Below are 24283 nucleotides of genomic sequence, written 5' to 3'. Positions count from 1 at the left end.
TATCAGTACTCACTTCTCAGAGTAAATTTATACAAATTTATTTATAGAGGCCCAAAGCCAAGTAGAGAAGCCACTAATACAAAATTTGATCATGTGACACCCATCAACAAACATATATAGATAATAAAAACTAAATTTCCATGAGTAGAATTTAATATAAGAAAATAATTTGTAAACATTTGTATGCAAACATTCAACACATACACTTAGAGTGGGAAAAGATGAGAGAAGGGAGAAATAATAAAAATGATATATATGATCGAAATTGTTACTTGGAGATACACTTTTAAGCATTATTCGATCGACACACAGTCAAGCAGAAGTTAAGAACCACCGTTAATGTTTGTGGTGGTTAAAGTCTATCGCTAAACTGTGTTTCTATTGACAAAAAAATGGATGTCCACATTGATTGATGTGATAAGAACAAAGAGATCGAGAGAGAAAATGATGTGTTTATTGGGTGTTTGCAATGTTTGTATGTTGAGTTACGAATGGCGCCCGCGTGTGACAAGAGCTGGGAGTGCCTCCCTAGGAATTGTGATAGAAATTGAGAAATTCTATTAAATTTACTTTCTTTGGTTCAATTCTTCCCACCAATTTCAAACTACCCACCAATTTCCCTCCCCTCCAAATCATCTCTCCCTAGAAGAATTGAACCAAAGAAAGTAAATTTAATAGAATTTCTCAATTTCTATCATCTTCCCCTAAATTTTCAAAACTAAACCTAGTATAAGTGATACAGTGATTGAAATATGCACCAAACAGATGACTCAGACACGAGAAATCAACATAGCAGTTCATAGAAGCTATAATAGAGACAACAACTCACGTTGGCGGTGGAAGCGCAACAGAAGAATCTGGTCGGAGCTTCGAGACAGAGGCGATCTCTGTTCAGGTTCGATTATTTTATTTATGACATTTTTTATGTTTTTTTTTAAACTACATTTTTGGTGTTTAAAGTTTTTTTTATTAATGAATTCTTAATAATTAAGTAAACAATAAAACATATTATTATACATTTTTTCAATATAACTTAAACGACATCCTTTGTGTGGCGTCAACTCCCTCCTCTTTTGCTCTCCTTTTTTCTCATTTCCTCCCTTCCTTCTCCTTTCCTCTTTCCTCGACTTGTACCTTCTTTTTTAGATCTCGAGTCATTCATCCCTTCCTTTACTCACCTGTTTCTAGATCCTACGACCTCTCTTCTTCTTCCTCTTTCGTCACGGTGCCATTGCTCCCAGGACATTGTATTTCGCTGTCAAGTTGCTCTCCTTTGGGTTTGGCACCTCCTTACAACTGAATCTTGGTGGATCGAGCATCAGATGCATTGGCGGTCCTGCAAAGTGCAATGGTGGCATGGCGGCGACAAAATGGATGCTATTTAAATACGGTCACGGACACAACCACACATCCACACCTAATAAGCTACTAAGAGACAACTTTTTCCTCCCCAAAGCATCAATAAGGTAAAAGCCAAGAACTGTACCAGTTGCATTCATGCTAGAAACAATAAGGGTAAGGAACAAAGATGCTTGGTTTGATTTGAGGTCATCCTTCTGGATAATTGTGGGGTTGTTGTGCATTAGAATATTGGTAACAGTAAACTTCAGAAAATCCTTAAGTCCATCTCACAAGGGAATGTCACTCTGATTTCTTGCAAGCTCTAAACATCGTTGCACTTAACTTTGCTCTTGGTGAGCTTCAACAATATCAATCTTATCTTTCAGGTTAGTGATGAGTAAATCTAAGAAAGCATACTAACAGCTTCATTTTTCCTATTTTTTGGTAGACCTTTCTTATTTTGTTTTATTATAAGTTAAAAAGAACCCTCATAAGGCTACATAATAAAATTAAGGAATATCAGTATGAGATATACTAATCAACATATTATTCACCAGTATGTCTCAACACATTACCATAATATTCAAAACCAATGTTGTTCCAGTCTAGAACATAGAATCAAGGCATGATGCCTAGAGTGTGTGGAGTGTGATTGGAAATCTTAGAGAGATGAACTTCTAACTGTTTAGAGAGAGAAAATATAACTGAATTTCAATGTTGTTATTGCCAAATGAGCTAAGAGTCCCTTACAATTGGTAACCATCCCTTATTTATAGATTTGGGGTTGGGTCTTCGTGCCTTTAATCTGTCTAAATGGGCCGGTTGGGCCTTGGGGTGCGAGGCCCAAAAGACCTGGGTCTATCCCGTGCTTAAGTGTGAGCATCCTGGGCGAGGGACCCTGGGGGCTCGCCTAGTCCACAAGTCCACAAGACACCGAGCTCGAAGCATGAGAGCTGAGTGTGTCTTTAAATAGAAGAACCCAAGGCGAAGACCATAAAAGACTAAACAATGTCAAAACTTATCAGAATTAAAAAGCAATGGCCAACATGGCCGAGAGAGTAAAGTCAAAAATCTAAGTAAAAAATCTACGTATTTCAAACTTTTCGCTGCACCATCCCTTCCTCAAGCAAATTGAGTCCACAAGCAGTCTCTCGGTGATGGCATCCGACCCGCTCGCCTCGCCAGCCCTGCGCACGTGCCTTGAATCATGATATCTCGCCAAGTGTCATGCGTTCGCCACGCGTTGTGCCCTGAAGTGATGCCTAAGTCAGCAAATCTACTGAATCTCAACTGTCACTTTGGAAATGTCTTTTCAAATCTCAACGAACCCTGTTAACCCAAATTTCGACCTATAACCTTCCGTTACCGTACCTTCCTTTCAATGTGTTACGTCTAATTCTGACATTTTTGAATTCGAACCAATCAGCATCAACGGTTACAACTTTTCGCCTGACACGTTGCCTTCACTTTCTATCCTCTTATCCTTTGTTCCTCCTCGGATGCGGGCAAGTTTCCTGCAGTCGCCTCTGCTACAGCTCACCCCTCGCCGTCTGGTGATCGCCCGAACTCTCCCACCAATGTTTTACCAACTCCTCCTTCTCCAAAGAATGTCGATGGGGGGAAGGAAACCTCGCCCGATCGCCCAAAGGGCCCCTCTGGCGACTCCATCTCCGATCCATTTTCCTTCCTTCCCTCTCATCCATACCTTGAGAAGTTGAGGGAAGTTCCCAGCCAGAACCCGCAAGAGGTGGCTCAGGAAGCTGTGTCGAACCTTCTTCGCGTGGGTTGCATGTTTGCCCAGGTAGCTTGGCAGGCTCGCTCCCTATCTGGCGCTGCTGAGCTTCGCCAGGAAGTGGAGACTCTGCACGCCGCCAATTTTTGATTCGATGAAACTTGCTCCAACCTATGCCACCAGCTAGCTTCTGAGGCGGAGAAAACGTCAAAGATGCAAAAGCAACTTGCTGAGGCAAAATAGGCGCGGGCCGCGGCGGAGGAGAAAGAAGAGCATCTGGAAGCCAAGATTGACGAACTCAAGCAGACCCTTGAAACTAAAGATGCCGCCCTCGCTGCTCAAGAGAAAAATCTTATCAGCAAGGAAGAAGAAATTGCCCAACTGCGCAAGGATTTATCGAACATACGCAAGGCTCTCGCCGACGCTCGTTCTGATCTAGAGTCCAAGTGCAAACTTCTGGCCGATAACGATGCTCAAACCAAAATTTGGGAGGAGCAAATGAAGAACGACGCAGCCCAGACAGCAGTTGTTGAACGCATCCAGGGCTTCTTGATCGCGAAGGCTCAAGTCAAACATCTTCATCCTGATGTTAACCTTGACTCTTTGGGAGTTTTTAAGAAGATTACACCTGCTGGGATGGAAGGTGCTGAAGATCCTCCGGGGGTTGCTGGTGTTGACCTAGGGGATGCTGTTCAAACAGGAATGAGAACATAGATAAAAACAATGCTTCTTTACTTATTTGGATTATTGTAATTTAACTTTGAATTGCTTTATTTCAGGTCCTACTTGTCTCTGCGTTTTACGCATGGTTTAATGTTTTCCGATTTTTATTCTCTTGTCCCCCCCGCTTTGTTTATTAATTTCTGAATTACGTCTGACGACATTGATGGTGTGCTGGGTTCGACTAGGGCTCTTGTCTCAGTTTCTGAACTGAGGCTTTCTTTCACACGCATATTTCCCGTAAGATCAAGTGTGGCCTCGCCAGCCTTATTAGGCGAGGACTTATAATTGCTCTGGGCCCAATGGTCATATGGGTTTACCCGAGTCTTTTGAGCCTAGTTTGAACAATGCTCGCCCATATTTCAGGGAGATTATTGGGATAAGAAGCTTATCCGCACACATCGCCGACGAGTGACGGCGAGCTGCGTCGGAATTTTCGGAGCAATCCCCAGACACCAAGGTCGTGTTGGGATTGCCACCTTCAGGGAATTTTTCCCACCGAGCCCTCCCCGCAATTCAATGTGATTGAAACTGCTGGATACAATTTTTGTATTTGCAATCAGACGTGATAGTCAACAAACTCTCGAGATTGAGAACAAGAACGTGTCTATGTTTTTACCATTCAGGCACTTTCGGCCGACAATTTCTTTGAACAAAGTACAAAAGGATTTTCCCTCGCCAAGTCTGTTGCCGATCTTTGCATCGGTTTCAGGGTTTTTTATTGACCTCGTTAGCTGTAGTAGTATTTTAGACTGGCAGCGTTCCACGATCTTGGCATCCGCTTCCCATCTAAGCTTTCCAGGTGATAAGCTCCCTTCCCCAGGACCTTCAAGATTCTGTATGGTCCCTCCCAGATTGGGCTCAACTTGTTTCCCGTGATCCCTGTTCGTTTCTTAAGCACCAAATCCCCTGCTTGCATCTCTCTTGGTCGCACCTTTGTGTCATACTTAGCCGCTGCTCGTTGTTTCATCGCCGCTTCCCTTAGGCGAGCTTCGTCGCGTATCTCTGACAGCAGGTCCAGCTCCATCGCCATATTCGATGCATTCTAGCCCTAAAACTTTGGCGTTGTTCACCATGAGCTGTTGTCGATTTCCACGGGGAGCATAGCATCTGCTCCGTATGTCATCCTGATTGGTGTTTCTCCCGTAGACGAATGTCGCATCGTGTTATATGAGCAAATCACGATCGGAAGTTCGTCCAACCAGGTAGGGTATTTATTTCGCGAATAAAATCCGTTGCGAGTAGCTTGTTCACCTCTTGCTGGGTCGCCTTCTCCTTTTCATCGCCCATGCGTCGTCGAGACTGGGTTACCAGCTTCGCCCCTGGATTCAGTGCTAATCTATGACAAATGAAGTTCGGGTCTATGCCAGGCATATCCTTGTGACTCCAGGCGAAAAGGTCCAGGTTCTCTCCCAACAACTTTGACAACCTCTACTCCTGGCTTTCACTTAGCCCGGTCCCTATTTTGAGTACCTTCTCGCCAAACTTCAACTCTTTGGTTTCTTCTATCGAGGTGGGTCTATTGACTCGCCCGTCGCCCCTTGGATCCAAGCTGTCCTCCTGAGCCTCTTCTTCGTTACAACGATGTCCTGTTGAGGCGTTTTTCTTACCATACCGATCCACAGCGTTACAGTAACACTCCCTCGCAACCCTTTGGTCCACTACAATCCGTCCTATTCGTCGCTTGCCAACGGGTACTTCAATGCTAGTTGAGCTGTTGATATCACGGCGCACAGTCGGTTCAAAGTGTTCCTTCCAATAATCACGTTGTATGAGCCTTCGGCCTCTAAGACCAAGTATTTTACTTTTAGTTTTTTGGCATCCTCGCCCTCATCGAATGTGGTATCAAGATCTATAACTCCTTTTACCCACACTCGTTCACCTGCGAATCCTACCAAGGTCCCTTCATACGGGATAAGGTCTCATTCTCCTATTCCGAGCTGCGTAAACGCTCCGCCATAGATGATATCTGCTGAGCTCCCCTGGTCCAGGAGTGTTCGTTGTATGTCGAAGTTGTTAACCCGAAGGGAGATCACGATCAGGTCATCCAGATGTGGCTTTAAACCAAAAAAATCAGCAGGTGAAAACGTGATGTCTGGATGCTGGAAACCGAAAGGCGCTTCCGCGACCACATTTACCGTTCTGAGGTATCGCTTGCGCGCTGCACTAGTGATTCCTCCTCCGCTAAAGCCGCCGGCGATTGTGCCTACCTCGCCGATTGTAGACGGTTTGTTGCGCTGCGCCTTAATAGTCTTCCCTGTTGTTATCAATTTCGCAACTGCATGCTGTAAAGCTCTGCATTTTCCGGTATCATGACCAGAAACTTGGTGATAAGCACACCACTCCTCCATCATCCTATCCCTCGTCGAAGAAGACTCTAACTTCCTCACGGAACCTCGGTAGCTTTTCCTGTATAATCCGCTAGGTTTTAACGCCGCGTCCACTATGGTAACTGCCTCATCTTGTTGTTCCAAACGACCAACGACTTCACCGATCAATTTTTGCCAACCTCCGTCAGCCTCCAATTCTGGAAACTGCGTACTCACGCTTGCTGGCATTTGCTTATCCTGCTCCTCTCGTTCCTGCGGGCTTACGTCTTGTTTTGGTTGATCGCGCACACGCTTTGACTGTCTTCCACGCCATCGATGATACCCTCCCATCAGACCGATTCCAATGGTGGCTCCTATCAACTCAAGAAAATTCCACAAGAGATTTTGCACCTTCCTTGAAATCGTGATCCACGTTGTCCGGGAATTGAAATCTACCGATCCCCACATACGGTGCCAATGTTCTGGTCTAGAACATAGAATCAAGGCATGGTTCCTAGAGTGTGTGGAGTGTGATCGGAAATCTTAGAGAGATGGACTCCTAACTGTTTAGAGAGAGAAAATATAACTGAATTTCAATGTTGTTATTGCCAAATGAGCTAAGAGTCTCTTACAATTGGTAATCGTCCCCTATTTATAGATTTGGGGTTGAGCCTTCGTGCCTTTAATCTGTCTAAATGGGCCGGTTGGGCCTTGGGGTGCGAGACCCAAAAGACCTGGGTCTATCTCGTGCTTAAGTGTGAGCATCCTGGGCGAGGGACCCTAGGGGCTCGCCCAGTCCAAATGTAATAGATTTTGAAGATAATTGACCAATGGATAAAAGCACAATAACCTTAGTGGTGATCGTGAATATATGAAATGGATACAAAGTTCTTTGGATTCAAGGTTCCAATATGCAGAGAAATGCGAGCAAGAAAAATAGTATAAGCTGAAATTTAGTGAGTAGTCACCATGTATAGAATGTTCTTATCTTAATTAGAACCTTCCCTGAATTTGCCGCTTCAATAAAAAAGTCTTATTTTCCTCTGTTTGCACTGGAGAATCTCTGTTAGCCCCCTCCATCTCAAGTTCATCATGCAGCTTGACTTTGACCCTGATTTTAATTTACAACTCTTCTTTATATAGTAATTCGACCTATTGCTCCTCATCCCCCCATCAGGTTACTATGAAGAGAAGAATCAAAAGGATCAAAATGAAAATCTATCTACTTATAAGGGAGACTCAAAATAAAATTTCACTAAGAAGGAAACCTAACAGTGAGGACGGAGACTTAAACCTAATAGGGTGAGCCTTCTTCATGATGCGGCTGGTTTTGGCAATGGGGAGGTACCTGTCTTGCTCTCACGTCTCAAGGATGACGCTGCCTGGAATGTGGTTGCGGAACCCTAATTTGAGAAAGGAAGTAATAAAAATATGGTGAAATTGAAAATACCATGAACCTTAGGAAGTAATAAATGTGAAATCGTGGAGAGGATAAAGAGATGGTGTAAGAATTAGAGGGAATTTTAACCATACATGAGGGGTTTTAGTTATGATGGGAGTGGATTGAAGATCGGAAGGAAGAGATGATCGAGATCAGAGCGAGTGCTCCTCCATTGGTGGCATGTCTTCCCTGGAAGACCCATCTTTCTCAAGCTCCCCACCTCTGTTCTCGGCGTGCCTGCATCAATCTCTCTTCCTCTGTCACTGGCATGTGCATCATCAAGCATGTGTCGGAATGAAAAAAAAAATGTGCGAAAGAAAAAGATGAAAGGCCGTGTTTTCATACTTGTGAGGGAACGAAGAGTAACCGAAAGAAATAGAGTGGAATGGGCGAGTGCAAATGATCATGTGCATCAGGAAGACTACCGATTAAAAGATGCTTACTTGCTTAGAAGAAGCACATTATTGACACGTAGGACTAAATTCTGATCTGGCATATTTTAACAGTGGAAATAAGGCTGAGGTGTCAACGTCATAATGCGCGCTTCTCATTAAAATTGCTTCCTTTTCTGTTTCTGATTGCGATTCATGATTCTGGCTGCCTCGTATCTTCTTGAGTCTCCATACCTTCTTGACCTTAGGGTGTCTCTTGACATTAGTCCTAGGCTGGACTTGTTGATCTTTTCTCTTCCATGCCTGCTTCCCTCTTCGTCTCCTGGTCTCTTGCACTTTCATCTGGGAGCCTTAAGCCTTTGTCACGGATTCTAAATCCCCTCGGGTATCTTGCTGGATTGATCAAAAGAAATGACCTATACCATCTCTTTCGATCTAATGCCCTCATTGCCTCCAACCCTTCCTTCTTTATACAGAAGTGAACAAAACTGAACTTGGATGGTCTTCCCATTCTTCTAGTTCTCGATACGAAAACACTTCTCAGTTCACCATACCTCTCGAACAACCGGTTAAAAATATTTATTATCATTTTATTATTGTAAAAAAAAATGCCAAATTTTAATTCTTAATGCAAAAAATTTCAGGCTTATCATCACCGATGAAGCACGAACTTGGATACAGACATGAGCAGGAACGACGACACGGTTATAATCCAAAAAGTAGGATACTAGGACACGACTTATATATTTTAAAAAAATTATATTTTTCTTCATAAATTTGGGGGAAGATGATAGAAATTGAGAAATTCTATTAAATTTATTGGACTGGGCGAGATCCCAGGGTCCCTCACCCAGGAGCGCTAACCTCATACAGAGAGCGCGCCAAGGACTTGGGCCTCTCCCCCTGAGGCCCAACCGGCCCATTTAGATAGATTGAAGTCGCGAAAGCCCAACTCAGCCCCTATAAATGGGAGGGGAACACCAATTGTAAGGGACTCTTAGCTCATTTGAGAAATATTCAGATTGAAATTCAGTTATTCTCTCTCTCTAGCGGTTAGAGCTTCTCTCTCTAGAACATTCATACCATTTCCCTCACACTTTGGGTACTCTACCCCATTCAATGTTCTCAGGATAGAACATTTGGCGCCGTCTGTGGGGACCGGTAGATTTCGATTCCCGGACTACGTGGATCGCGATTCAGTTACATGAAACTTGATTTTCTGTGCGATTTTTCTCCAATTTTCTAGGTTTTCCGATTGCGTTTCTTCAATACATTGGCGAAGCTCGATGGAGGAACATGGACGATCACAAAAAGGAAGTGTGAAGAATACAAGAATTCCGCTGCGGCACCACGCGAACATGAGAAAGCACAAGAAAAAGGTGAGGTCTTCAGTTTTCTAGTCAAGCGTCTCAAGCGGCGCGCAACCTCCGCCTCAGGCACCGAATGTTGGTAGCGGTTGGCAAGGGCTGATTTCCGATGTCGTTAACCATTTGGAGCGACAAGATATAGAGAAACGAGCAGCAGATGCAACACCAACGCCTGGAGATTCATATGAAAGGAGTTACTGAGCATCTTTGCGACAGCCAAAGTTTCCTTCCTTAAAAGGGAGATTGAGGGCGGAATGGTGTGCTTATCACCGAGCCTCCAGCCACACTACCGAAGAATGCCACGCTTTACAACGCGCGGTGGGGAAGTTGATAACAACAGGAAAAATTTCCAAAGCATGGGACAATGTGTCTTCAGCGCCTAAGGAAGTAGGCACGATCGTCGGAGGGTTCGGTGGAGGAGGAGTCACTAGTGTGGCACGCTAGGGCGGTGAACGCAGTCACAGAGGTTCCTTTCGGTTTCTCGCACCCGAACATCACGTTTACATCTGGTGATTTCTTTGGAATAAAGCCAAATTTAGATGACCCGATCGTGATCTCCCTTCGTGTTAATAAACTCAATGTGCAACGGGTGCTCCTTGACCAAGGGAGTTCAGCGGACATCATTTACGGTGGAGCATTTGATCGGCTTGGTTTGAGCGAAGGAGACCTCATTCCATACGCCGGGACTTTGGTGGGTTTTGCGGGCGAGCAAGTGTGGGTAAGAAGGCGTGCTCGACCTTGACACCACATTTGGCGAGCGAGAGAACGCGGGGACGCTGAAGGTGAAATACTTAATCCTGGAGGCGGAGGGATCCTACAACATGATAATTGGAAGAAACACCTTAAATCGTCTATGTGCCGTAATCTCAACAGCCCACCTAGCGGTAAAATATCCGTTATCGAGCGCGCGTATTGGACGAGTTGTTGTGGACCAACAGATCGCGAGGGAATGCTAATGTAATGCTGTGGATCGGTACGGGAAGAAGAATGCTTCGATAGGGAATCGATGCAACGAGGTGGGAGCGCCAGAAGAAAATTTGGACCCAAGGGGCGAGGGCCGCGTTAATAGGCCCACGCCAATAGAGGAAACAAAGGAGTTGAAATTTGGCGAGAAGGTGCTCAAAATAGGGACCAGGCTGAGTGAGGACCAGGAGCAGAGGTTATCAAGATTATTAGGTGACAACCTAGATCTCTTCGCCTGGAGTCATAAAGACATGCCCGAAATAGACCCGAACTTCATTTGCCACAGGTTGGCATTAAACCCAGGAATAATGTCAGTAACCCAGACTCGCCGGAGAATGGGCGATGAAAAGGAAAAAGCAATCCAACAAGAGGTGAACAAGTTACTAGCTGCAGACTTTATTCGAGAAATCAAGTATCCTACCTGGCTGGCAAATATAGTAATGGTCAAAAAAGCGAACGGGAAGTGGCGAATGTGCGTGGACTATACAGACCTAAACAAGGCATGCCTAAAAGATTCTTACCCACTGCCAAGCATAGACAAGCTGGTAGACGGAGCTTCAGGGAATGAACTTCTGAGCTTGATGGACGCTTATTCAGGATACCACCAGATTAAAATGCATCCTGCTGACGAAGACAAAACAGCCTTCATGACCGCCAAAGTAAATTACTGTTATCAAACCATGCCTTTTGGATTGAAGAATGCGGGGGCGACGTACCAGCGATTGATGGATAGAGTGTTTGAAGGCCAAGTGGGAAGAAACATGGAGGTGTATGTTGACGATATGATCGTCAAATCAGTTTTGCGGGTGAACCATCATGAGGATTTGACAGAGGCTTTTGGTAGAATCCGAAAGCACAACATGAGACTAAATTCGGAGAAGTGTTCTTTTGGTATACAGGGGGGAAAGTTCTTAGGTTTCATGATTACGTCAAGGGGAATTGAGATCAATCCAGATAAGTGTAAGGCGATCCAGGAGATGAAAAGCCCCAGCAGCGTAAAGGAAGTGCAGCGATTGACGGGGCGGATTGCGGCCCTATCCCGTTTTCTCCCTCACTCGAGCGATAAGTCAGCCCCGTTCTTGAAATGTCTTAATAAGAATGCAGCGTTCGAGTGGAGCTCGGAGTGCGAAGAAGCCTTCACCCGCCTTAAGGAGATGTTGTCAGCACCACCTGTTCTGTCAAAGCTAGTCCAAGGCCTTCCTTTGCACTTATACTTCTTCGTCAGCGATCACGCCATCAGCTCGGTGATCCTCCAAGAGGTAGACGGAGAGCAGAAAATCGTCTACTTTGTAAGTCATACACTCCAAGGCGCAGAAATCAGGTATCAGAAGATAGAGAAGGCGGCACTCGCCTTCCTCGTCACCGCCAGGCGCCTAAGACCGTATTTCCAAAGCTTCCAGGTAAAAATAAGAACTGATCTTCCTTTGAGACAGGTGTTGCAGAAGCCAGATCTGTCGGGAAGACTTGTCGTGTGGTCGGTAGAATTGTCAGAGTATGGTTTACAGTATGATAAATGAGGGAAGGTCGGTGCACAGACTTTGGCTGATTTTGTGGTTGAATTAACGCCAGAAGAAGGCGAAAGGGTGAGCACGCAATGGATTTTGTTTGTCGATGGGTCGTCGAATGACAGCGGAAGTGGGGCTGGGTTCACACTGCAAGGACCAGGGGAGCTAGTGTTAGAGCAATCCCTCAGATTCCAGTTCAAGGCTAGTAATAACCAGGCGGAATATGAGGCTCTGATTGCAGGGCTAAAGCTGGCGATCGAAGTGCAAATAAATAGTTTGCTAGTCAGAACAGCCTCATTGTTAGTGGCGAACCAAGTCAACGGGGAGTTTCTGGTAAAGGAGCCGGCCTTGATTAAGTATCTGGAGCGCGTACGGCTGCTCATGGGTCGTTTGCAGGAGGTTGTAGTTGAGTTTTTTCCACGAGCGCAAAATCAAAGGGCGGACGCCCTCGCAAAATTAGCGAGCACTCGAAAACCTGGAAACAATCGAAGCGTGATTCAGGAGACGCTCGCCAACCCCAGCATAGAGGGAGAGTTGGTGGCGTCGGTTGGTCACCAGGAGACTTGGATGGATCCCATCGTTGACATCCTGGCGGGGGAACCAAGTGATGTAGTGAAATACTCAAAGGCACAATGGAAAGAAGCGGGGCACTACACATTACTCGATGGGATCCTATTCCGACGGGGATTTAGTTCGCCTCTCTTAAGGTGCCTCCCGCCAGCGAAATACGAGGCTGTTATGACAGAAGTTCACGAAGGAGTCTGCGCTAGCCACATCAGAGGAAGGTCACTCGCGAGCAAAGTCCTCAGAGCGGGTTTTTACTGGCCCACAATAAGGAAAGACTATGCGGTATTCGTAAAGAAATGTGAAAAGTGTCAAGTATTTGCGGACTTGCCCAGAGCCCCGCCAGAGCAATTGGCCACAATCAGCTCCCATTGGCCCTTTGCCATGTGGGGAGTTGACCTTGTCGGACCTTTCCCTACCGCCAGGTCACAAATGAAGTTCATCCTCGTGGCGGTGGATTACTTTACCAAGTGCGTGGAGGCTGAGCCCCTTGCGAGCATTAAAGCAGCCAAAATCATAAGTTTTTACTGGAAAAGGATCGTGTTCCGGTTCGGGGTGCCGAGGGCGATTGTTTCAGACAATGGAACGCGGTTTGCGAGTAATCAAACCAGAGAGTTATGTGAGGAGATGGGTATTCAGAGGAGGTTCTCTTCGGTGGAACATCCACAAACTAACGGGCAAGCGGAGTCGACGAACAAAGTCATTTTGCGAGGTTTGAAGCGCCGGCTCTCAAAGGCAAAGGGGGCCTGGTTGGATGAGCTCCCGATTGTAATCTTGTCGTACAACACTATGCAGCACTCAACTATGGGGGAAACTCCATTTAGGATGACTTATGGGGCGGATGTCATGCTTCCCGTGGAAATAGACAACAGTTCGTGGCAAACATGGCGGTAGAGCTAGATTTGCTATCAGAAACGCATGATGAGGCCCGCCTCAGGGCGGATGCAATGAAGTAGCGAGCTGCGGCCAAATATGACTCGAAAGTACAGCCGAGGGAAATGCAGAAGGGGGCCCTGGTGCATAAGAAGCGGACAGGGATCACCGGAAACAAGCTAAGCCCAATCTGGGAAGGACCTTACAGAATCTTGAGAGTTTTGGGAAAGGGAGCTTATCACTTGGAAAGCTTGGACGGGAAACGATTGCCACGATCCTGGAACGCAGCAAGCTTAAAGTACTACTACAGCTAATGAATCGATAGATAGCTGGATTTGATGCAAGGGCAAGGAGCGCGCCTCACGTAGGCTGAATAGTTAAAAATAAAAATGAAGAAGTATACTTTTGTACTCCATTTCAAGGAGTTATTGGCCAAAGTGCCTAAATGGTAAAAACAAAGACACGTTCTTGTTCTCCATCTCGGGAGTTTGTTGACTATCACGTCTGATTGAAAATACAAAAATTGTATCCAGCAATTTCAATCACATTGAATTGCGGCGAGAGCTCGGTGGGAAAAATTCCCTGAAGGTCGCAATCCCAACACAACCTTGATGTCTGGGGATTGCTCCGGAAAAGCCGACGCAACTCGCCGTCACTCGTCGGCGATGTGTGCGGATAAGCTTCTTATCCCAATAATCTCCCCGAAATATGTGCGAGCATTATTCAATTAGGCTTAAAAGTCTCGAGTAAACCCATATGGCCATTGGGCCCTGAGCAATTGTAAGACCCCGCCTAATAAGGCTGGTTGGGTCACACCTGATCTTACGGGAAATACGTGTGTGCAAAACAAAAGCCTCGGTTCAAAAACTGATCAAAAAGTCCTAGTTGAACCCAGCACACCATCAATGTCGTCAGACGTAATTCAGAAATAAGGAAGTCGTAAGGGCTCGAGAGAAGAAAATTAGAATGCGCTAAAGCATGCATAAAAATATAAGGGAATTAAAATCGAATTAACTAACTTGAAGTAAAAGGAAAATCAAACAAAGAAGTACTGACATTACAATAATCCGAATTAAGGAAGTTTCATATCTATTTGTCTTTTTCCCCTTATTCCACAGCATCTCCAAGGTCAACATAGGCGACCTCTGGCGGATCATTAAGGCCCTCCAGCCCGGCGGGGGTAATCTTCTTGAAAACTCCCATAGGGTCAAGGTTGATGTTAGGATGGAGGTGCTTGACTTGAGCTTTGGCGATCAGGAAGTCGCGGATACGTTCATTGGTGACTGCGTGGGCAGCTCCCTTCCTTATTTTCTCCTCCAAGGCGAGGGCCTGAGCATCCTTCTCCACCAAGAGCTTGCACTTGGACTCCAGTTTCAACTGGGCGTCGGCGACCGTCTTGCTCATGTCTGCCAATCTTCTGCGCAAATCAGCAACTTCCTCGCCCTTAAAGGAAAGGTCCTTCTCCTGGGAAGCAACAATGGCTTCCTTGGAGCTGAGGTCTTTGCGGAGCCCTTCAACCTGGTCCTCAAGTCGTTTTTTTTTTCATCCGCTGCAGCTTGGGAAAATTTCACCTCTGTGAGGGCTTTCTATATCTTCTTGTTTTTGTCCACCTCACAAGCCAGCTGGTTGGACAACTTGGAACAGGTCTCATTGGCCTGGAGATTGGCAGCACGAAGTTTCTCCACCTCCTGACGAAGCCCCGCGATCCCGGTGAGGGGTCGTGCCTGCTAGGCCACCTAGGCGAACAAACAGCTGGCGTAGAGAAGGTTTGACAAAGTCTCCTCTACGACGTCCTGCGGGTTCTGGCTGGGAACCTCCCTCAGCTTCTCAACATAGGGGTGGGAGAGGAAGAAGGAAAAGGGGTCAGAAGTGGAATCGCGGGAAGGCTCTTTTGGACAGCTTGAGGAAGGCCCCCCTTCTCCGTCTCCAACCTTTGAGGAAGTGGTGCTAGATGAATCAGGAGTCACACGGGCGGGAGAAGAGGGACAAACAGAGGATGGCGACGGTTGGGCCTCCGCCTGAGCTAGTGGGCGAGGTAAGTCCTCGACCGAGGAAGTGTTCGCTTCGTCGCCTTGGTCAAGAAGGGAGGAGTCGCGTGCACCGGCTGAAGCAGAGAGGGCGGGTGTAACCTTCCCTCCGCCCACGGTATCCTGCTGAGAAGCTTGAGAGTCTGGCTCACTTAGTTTCTTCTTTTTTGAGGAGCCATCGTCTGCCGGTGAGTCTTGCCTTTTCTCTCCGGTGCGAACTGGTGTAGGAGCTTTGATGGTCCCAGAAAGAAAGGCCTCCAACAGTTCAGCAGTAGAGAATTTCATCTTTCCTGACAAAAAGACAAAGAATAGTCATTAGAAATAAAAAACTCAAAAGAAACGAGAGAAGAGGGCGATGGAGGGAAAAAGAAGGAAGCCTATTCGAGGAAACAACTTAGATCCAGGAGAAACGCCAAGCAGTTTGGCGCAACTAAAAAGGGGAAGTTTGGATAAGATCCCAAGAGAGAAACTTTCTCTTGAAGAAGAAGACATTTTGGGGGAATCAAATAAGGGTTTGGGGCGCGGTGTCCAGTAAAACGGAAAGAGAGCTTTTCCTTTTCTCTCTATAAACAACGAGGGATAAGCAGGGTGGACAACAACCCGAAAGTATCGGCGAGCCAAATAAGATTCAGAACTGACCTGATGAGGAATAAACCGCTCTCGGCCTAGTCGGGGAACCAGAGTGACCCAGTCGTGGGTCCCCCGAGATTGAGAATCTATTCCAAAGAAGAAGGAAAAAAGGGCGGGGGAAGGCGACCCATCAAAACTATGACAAAGGAACTCAAAGCACCTCAAATAGGTCCAGGAACAAGGATGAAGTTGGCACGGAGAAACGTTGATGTCACATAGCATTTGGGTGAGAAAATGCGAAAAGGAGAGTTTAATGCCCAAATCGAGAAACAGAAATTCATACACAAAGAAGAAGTGAGAATACTTGGGGTTGTTAAGTTCACGATGTTGCCAAGGGCGGTCCAACTCCTGGCATCCGGTAGTGCAAAGAAGGTTCTCTAGTGACGAAGAATAACAAAGCCCACCAGCCCTACGAGCGAGATCGGAAACGGATCCGCTGGTTGACAGTTTTGAGGGTTGATCAAGAACCTCCAGGTCAGGAGGTTCCGAGATAGGAGAAGGGAGAGTGGCAAAGGTCGCCAAGCGATGAGATTTGATCTCCTCAAAGGAGGAAAGAGGCCCTGCTGAAGACATTATAAAAGTAGAAGGAGAAAGGAAATAGGGAAACAAACCAGGGAAAGCAGAAGGAAGTAGAGCGGGAAGAGGAAACGGGAATGAGAGTCGGAAGAGAGTACGGAGTCAATTGATGAAAAACGTCGAATGAAGAGGAGAAGGAGAATTTAAAGGATGGGGGTGATGACCGTTGGGAGATCGTGCTCCATCATGGCAAAGATGGGGTGATTGCTCAAGGGGGTGTGACGTGGATCTCGGGAAGCGAGGACAACGCATTAAAGAAAGGTTACAACAGTTGATGCTTACCGTTTTTGAATTTAAATTGTCAGACTTTACCGCAACTTGAAAGGACGTTTCGGAGATAGTAGTTGGGATTCAGTGGATTCGCAGATCTTAGCGATTACTGCAAGGCATGACGCGTGGTGAAGGCAAAACACGTGTCAAAGTATCATGACTCAGAGCACGTGCATAACTATGGCGAGGCGAGCAAGTCAAATACCGTCGCCGCAAGCCTGCCTGTGGACTCGGACCGCCCGGAGATGGGGGGCGCAGCAAAAGTTTGAAATGTAAATTTTAAATGCTTTATTCTCTAAGCCAAGTTGGCTGCTGCTCTTCATTCTGTTAAAAACTTTAGATTCTAGCGTTGATTAGTTTCTTGCGGCGCTCGCCTTAGTGTTTATGCTTAAAGACACACTTAGCTCTCATGCTTCGAGCTAGGTGTCTTGTGGACTTGTGGACTGGGCGAGACCCCAGGGTCCCTCGCCCAGGAGCGCTAACCTCATACAGGGAGCGCGCCAAGGACTTGGGCCTCTCCCCCTGAGGCCCAACCGGCCCATTTAGATAGATTGAAGGCGCGAAAGCCCAACTCAGCCCCTATAAATGGGAGGGGAACACCAATTGTAAGGGACTCTTAGCTCATTTGAGAAATATTCAAATTGAAATTCAGTTATTCTCTCTCTCTAGCGGTTAGAGCTTCTCTCTCTAGAACATTCATACCATTTACTTCACGCTTTTAGTACTCTACCCCCTTCAATGTTCTCAGGATAGAACATTTACTTTCTTTGGTTCAATTCTTCTAGGGAGAGATGATTTGGAGGGGAGGGAAATTGGTGGGTAATTTGATAATGAGTTCTGGAATGAAAATTGATCATACTCTCATCAATTAAAACATTTTTTTTATTAATTTGATATGATATGAAATTATGAGCGAATCATAGTGAATAGGGATTAGGGAATGTTGATATATCATTTAAAAGTTTTGAACTTTATGTGCAAAGCCCTATTATTAATCAATTTTTGGGTAGCTTCTAGGTTTTAGAATTGATTCTGAGGAAAGAAAATCTGATCAAAACAATTGAACTTCTAGCTTAGTCACTTATCCTAGATCCACACTCTTGTGATTGGGTTATTTGTTTATGCTTGAATAGGTCTAATTGAATTTTATCAGAAAAAAGGACATAGAAGTAATGATGTGGATAGGTTTGATGTTTGATTGGCTGGTGTTAATATGGTTTTCGATCGTTTCAGATTTCTTCGATGGGAAAGAAAAAGACGGACGATGCAGGCCAGTCTACGAAGGCCAAAGCTAGTAGCAAAGATGCTCCTAAGAAAGAAAAAATTTATGTCGCTGTCATGTTGGCCAGTATGGATGAAAAGCCTGATAAAGCAGAAAAAGTAGCTTCTTCCTCCAATAAGCCCAAGCCAAAACCGAAAGCTTCTACTTACACTGATGGTATTGATCTTCCTCCCTCTGATGATGATGATGACGATCTATCTGAAGATGAGTCCAAACAGTCCATACCTGATTTCAAGCCACTTGAAGTGTCTGTTAAAGACAAAGAGTTGACAAAACGTGAGAAGAAAGATATTTTGGCTGCCCATGCTGTTGAGCAGGCAAAGAAGGAAGCTCTTAGGGATGATCATGATGCTTTTACTGTTGTCATTGGAAGCCGGGCTTCAGTGCTTGATGGAGAATGATAATGATGCTAATGTTAAAGATATAACGGTGGAAAATTTTTCTGTGTCTGCTCGAGGTAAGGAACTTCTGAAAAATACATCGGTGAAGATATCTCATGGGAAGCGATATGGTTTGGTTGGGCCCAATGGAATAGGCAAGTCCACACTACTGAAGCTTCTTGCTTGGAGGAAGATACCAGTACCTAAAAATATCGATGTCCTTCTGGTTGAGCAGGAGATAGTTGGGGATGATAAAATAGCACTTGAAGCTGTTGTTTCAGCTAATGTTGAACTTGTTAATGTTCGACAAGAAGTTGCTGCTCTCACAAATGCAGCTTCTGTTGAGGAAAGTGTAGATAAAGATAATAATTTGGAGGAAGATAAAGCAGGAGAAAAGTAGTAGAGCTGTATGAAAAATTGCAGCTGATGGGGTCTGATGCTGCTGAATCTCAAGCATCAAAGATATTAGCTGGTTTGGGTTTTACAAAGGATATGCAGGGCCGTCCTACAAAATCCTTTAGCGGTGGCTGGAGGATGAGAATTTCTTTAGCTCGAGCACTTTTTGTGCAGCCAACTCTATTACTGCTTGATGAACCCACAAATCATCTTGACCTGAGGGATGTTCTCTGGTTGGAAGAGTACTTGTGCCGTTGGAAAAAAACTTTGGTGGTTGTCTCTCATGATAGGGATTTCCTGAATACAGTATGCATTGAGATTATTCATCTCCATGATTTGAAGCTTCATCTCTATCGTGGAAACTTTGATGATTTTGAGAGTGGGTATGAACAATGTCGTAAAGAGATTAATAAGAAGTATGAGATTTATGACAAGCAAATGAAAGCGGCTAAAAGGAGTGGAAACCGGGCTCAACAAGAAAAGGTGAAGGATCGAGCTAAGTTTGCCACAGCTAAGGAAGCATCTAAATACAAGGGTAAGGGCAAGGGCAAGGTTAATGAGGATGAGATCACACTAAAGGCACCACAGAAATTGAGGGATTAAAGTGTTGAGTTCCACTTTCCTGAACCTACTGAGCTCACACCTCCACTTATGCAGCTTATTGAAGTGAGCTTCACCTACCCAAACCGAGAGGATTTCAGACTCTCAAATGTTGATGTTGGCATTGATATGGGGACTCGTGTTGCCATTGTTGGGCCTAATGGAGCTGGAAAATCTACATTGCTAAATCTTCTGGCTGGTGATTTGGTTCCATCTGAAGGTGAAGTTCAAAGGAGTCAGAAGTTGAGGATAGGAAGATATTCCCAACACTTTGTGGACTTTCTGACAATGGATGAAACTCCTATGCAGTACCTTCTCCGTCTCCACCCAGACCAGGAGGGACTTAGCAAGCAAGAGGCTGTTCGTGCAAAGATTGGTAAGTTTGGGCTACCTAGTCATAACCATCTTACCCCTATTGTGAAACTATCAGGAGGGCAAAAAGCTCGGGTGGTCTTCACGTCGATATCCATGTCAAAACCTCACATTTTATTGTTAGATGAACCCACAAATCATCTGATATGCAAAGTATTGATGCATTGGCTGATGCATTGGATGAATTCACTGGAGGAGTTGTTCTTGTTAGTCATGATTCAAGATTGATATCATGTGTTTGTGACGATGAAGAAAGGAGTCAAATATGGATTGTCTAGGATGGCACTGTCAGAAATTTCCCTGGAACATTTGAGGATTACAAGGATGATTTGCTGAAAGAGATTAAAGCTGAAGTTGATGATTAAGCCTCCTTTAGTGCAAACAATTCATTTATGGCGATTGGTGACAATTTCCCAATATATATCTTTATCTATGCACTTGCCTCTCATGTATTTTTCTGATAAAGAGACTTCCCTCTGGAAGATACCACATTTTTGCCTCCCCTTTCCCTGTTTTTTGGTCTTCTATTTTACTACAGAGTGAAATTATAATGCGGGATATGCTACCGATGCGTTTAGTGAGACTCAATTTCTGGTGTACCAAGATTATATGTTAGGAACGTGTGGTTCAATTGTTAAAGGTCTGAATAAACTTCTGATTATTGGAAAAATTGTTGATGCTGTTTTTATTTTGTCACATTGAATCAGATTATGTATTGATTCAAATTTTGGAAGGTCATCAATAGAGTGAGATCTATAAAATTATAGAATTACCTGTGTACGTTTTGCTATAAAGATCTTTGAAGAAAGTTTTAGTTATGTGTGATGATTTTTTCCTCTGTTTCGTTGTTTGTTTTTGTCACTAACGTGTTCAGGGGAATTGGAGCTATTATAATTTCAATCAGAAGTTGAAATTAATTGTTTGCATACTCTTTGCCATTACATCTTATGGTGTTGCAGATCACTAGCTCCAAAAGTCTTACTGTAAGGATTCAAAATTTGAAATATTGAACTGTCAGATCTAGTAGAAGTTTTCTAGATGTTTTTTCTTCTTTTTCTCCCCTGTTTGAGTTCCTGGTCTCATCATTCATGTGTTGTTGGATTGTCCCTCAATTTATTTTACTGAGCAAATAGATAGCAATTTATGGAGCTTCTCATATTGATTGATGCTTACAGGAGAGCTTCAACCAAACATTTTAGAACAGTCTTTCGGTATTTTGGTTATGTTAGAGATGATAGAAAAACTCAATGGTGTGAACCCATTGTATGTGAGCTTGTAGCAAATCTAATTACATATGCAACTGCAATCATGCTTTTTGTGTGACTTTCTCCATAAGTCTCTCTTCGCTTTCATCTCACTCTTACATTTCACTATTCATCTTCACCTCTTTCCCTCTAAGATTTCCTATCCAACAATTCAACATCCCCCTACCCCACTTCTGTGCTCTACTTTTGTCTTCTTTTAGTTCTATATATTTAGACTTTAGTTTCCTCAAAACTGTAGGCTTCCAATACTTGTATGTTTGTTTTTTCATTTGGGTTACAGAATCCTAGTTGAGAACCAGCTTGTAACAAGTTTAGTTTTGTTCTAGAAACCGCCAGATTGAATCATATACCATGAACTTGTGATGACCCCAAATGGTTATATACGTGAGGCTACTGTCGTGACCCCAAATAGTTTGTTGAAATGGCTTCAAGCATATTCTGCAAAGATGGGCAAGAGAAAGCGCTAAGAGCGTATAGAACAACTTTATGATGGAGATACCACGCGTTTCCACACGATTCAGGATAATTATAACTATCATAATAGGATAGAGAATCACTTTGTGGTAGATGCCACAAACCATATTGGTGGCATTTGTGTCAACATGTGCATGATGAGCATTTCTTCTGCGCTTTCCCTTAATGCAATGCCTTCAATACAAAGACTAAATTGGCTGCAGAGAATCTAAATTCGTTGAAGCATATCATCATGCATTGGCTGCAGAGAATTTGAATTCGTTGAAGCATATATTCACGCGTCTTCGGTTAAGAATAGAACTTCTTTTGAAAAGCTTTAGCAATTTTCTTGATTCCATTGGCTAATTAGTGTTTCAGTTGTTCTATTATTCTTTCCTTTTCTCTCATCAAAGACAACTTCAATATTCTTCTTCTCTTATCTAGAATATATTATTCCTTCTCCCCTAATGTGCCACCTCAGTGCTACATTACAATAAAATCTATACAAATCTAAACCTGATTACATGCGTAATTACATAGGTAAATAAATAAAGAAAATTGTAACCTAATATTTTATTATATTCTAGATGTTTTCAGATTGGAGTCAATTTTGATTTTAGTCCCTCCTCGGAAAAAACTTGTCGATATCTCCCTACAGTTGCAAGCATTTTGGTATTAGTCCTCGCCGGAGGACGGAGCTCCGGCGAGAGTGCTCAGTGGCATGCCAGAGCTGACGTGGCTTTATCCACATCATTTTTTATCATTTTTTGGGGTTTTTAGGTTCTTTTTTATCTTTCTTTCTAGTGAAACTAATTTCAGTTTTTGTATTTTTTTCAGTTTCTATTTGTTATTTTAATTAGAAAATAAATATAAGGAAATTAAAATTTAATTAAAAATGATGTGGATAAAGCCACGTCAGCTCTGGGCTGTCACTGGGCACTATCGCCGGACCTCCGCCCTCCGGCGAGGACTAATACCAAAATTCTTGCAACTGCAGGGAGATATCGGCAAGTTTTTTCCGGGGAGGGACTAAAATCAAAATTTACTACAAACACAAGGACCAATTTGACTATTAACCCTAGATTTTATATAAATGGAGAATAATATAACTGAAAGTTTTACATCTATAATGCTTATTCCTTCAAGAAAAAAAAAAGGCTTTATAGTTTACGATAATGCATGCCTAATAAAACAGAACATTTTTTGAAAAATCTTGGTTCTGAGGTTTGGACCAAACTGCTTGAACACAGACAAAGAAACTACTCAATTCACATTAATGAGAATGTTTTAAAATCTGTGGAACCTTAAAATATTATTCATTAGCTTCACAGCATAATACATATTATTTGCACAATTAAACATTGATGTGTATCTTGCAGGATCAAGCAAGACAGAGAATGATGAAGCAGAAAGGCTCTGATGAAACAGATTCATACTGGGACAATCTTTGGGGAAAACCGAGAGACTTCCATCGTTCAGGTATGAGATTTGCATATGTGAAAAGGTTTATAGTTTTAATTATTGGAAATTACTATAATATTAGTTAGCCAAGGCTTTTTCCTTTTTCATTGTATAGTTTCAGAACTTTATTTGAGCAGTTTTCATATTTGCAATTTCAAACCTCTTAGTAGTTATTAACAAATTTTGAATCTAAATTATAAATATGCTTTAGTAGGCCTGAATTCTGATTATTTGGTTGCGGCAAATACTGTCATATATATGAAGTTTATATTGGTTAGAACGAAACTTACATACAATACTATACGTACCGTTTGTGGTCCAATAAGAAAACACAACACTCACTTTCTTAATATTTTATTCATTTTGTTAATGTGATAACTTCCTCAATTTATTCTTTTCCAACGCACGTGTCATGTTATAAATTGACAGTAATAGCGACATCTATTGAATTGTGTCTAGGTTTGGTCTGGTTGGTTTTGTTATACGACTTATAGTGTTTCAAATGATAACCATTTTGCAGAAGATGAAGTGAAAGAAAGAGCAAAAAGAGTTGTTGCTGCTGCTAGAAGATGGAGGGAGTACTCAAGGAAGGGTGTTGACAAGCCTCCCACATTTAAACTTCCAGAGGCAGCCTCAAGCAAGGACAAGTGACCCCTATTTGCCTACACATCTGGTCCCATGTAATTAATTCATCCATAGTTTGTCACATTCCATAATTGTATATGCAAAATTCTAATTTGGGTATTGTTTTGTTTTACATAGACTACAAAGTAAAAGAAGTGGTGGAATTCCTACGTTTAAGTTGTTAGGCGTTTGAATCACTGATTCAGCAGAACAAATTTAAACAATCCATGCAATGAACTGATGATTCACCGTATCTTCAAGCTACAGCAATGGAATGGAGGCAGCTAATTTTTTATTTTTTTTTGAAATAGGAGGCAGCTAATTTTCATTATGCCTAAAATGATGCAAATAAATTATGCACTAACACTATGATTTCATTATTTATTTGAAGATACAAACTTGGGTGAAGTAGGGGGGATTTTCTGTTAAAAGGCAATCCAGATTGTTCTGGGTAATCAAAACATTTTACCTGTACTAAGATTTTAATGATACATGTTTGGTTTTCCTTAAGTAAAGTTTCACATTGTGCATGGAAAATACTTTTGGTGGGAAAGCTAGTACACGCCAAAATTTCTTGCTTGAAATATCAAAGAAAGAGCATTAAGAGTTGCTGCTACTGCTAGAAGATAGAGGGAGTACTCATCCGATCCATCATTTGATCTCATAATTGTATATAAAAAAATCTAATTTGGGTAAATATAACACAGATGATTTATAATATATACAGGGAATAGTTATAA

The 24283-nt window shown here is 43.4% G+C and overlaps 1 pseudogene; it reads left to right on the top strand.

Moving 5' to 3' along the window:
• Nucleotides 1–17952: 17952 nt before the first annotated feature.
• On the top strand, nt 17953–20105 carry LOC130749790 (ABC transporter F family member 4-like; annotated as a pseudogene).
• Nucleotides 20106–24283: the final 4178 nt, after the last annotated feature.

This window comes from Lotus japonicus, chromosome 3 (genome assembly GCF_012489685.1).
Source record: "Lotus japonicus ecotype B-129 chromosome 3, LjGifu_v1.2".
Classification (NCBI taxonomy): domain Eukaryota; kingdom Viridiplantae; phylum Streptophyta; class Magnoliopsida; order Fabales; family Fabaceae; genus Lotus; species Lotus japonicus.
Note: the sequence above shows the minus strand (reverse complement) of the source record. Positions and strands in the feature narration are given on the sequence as shown.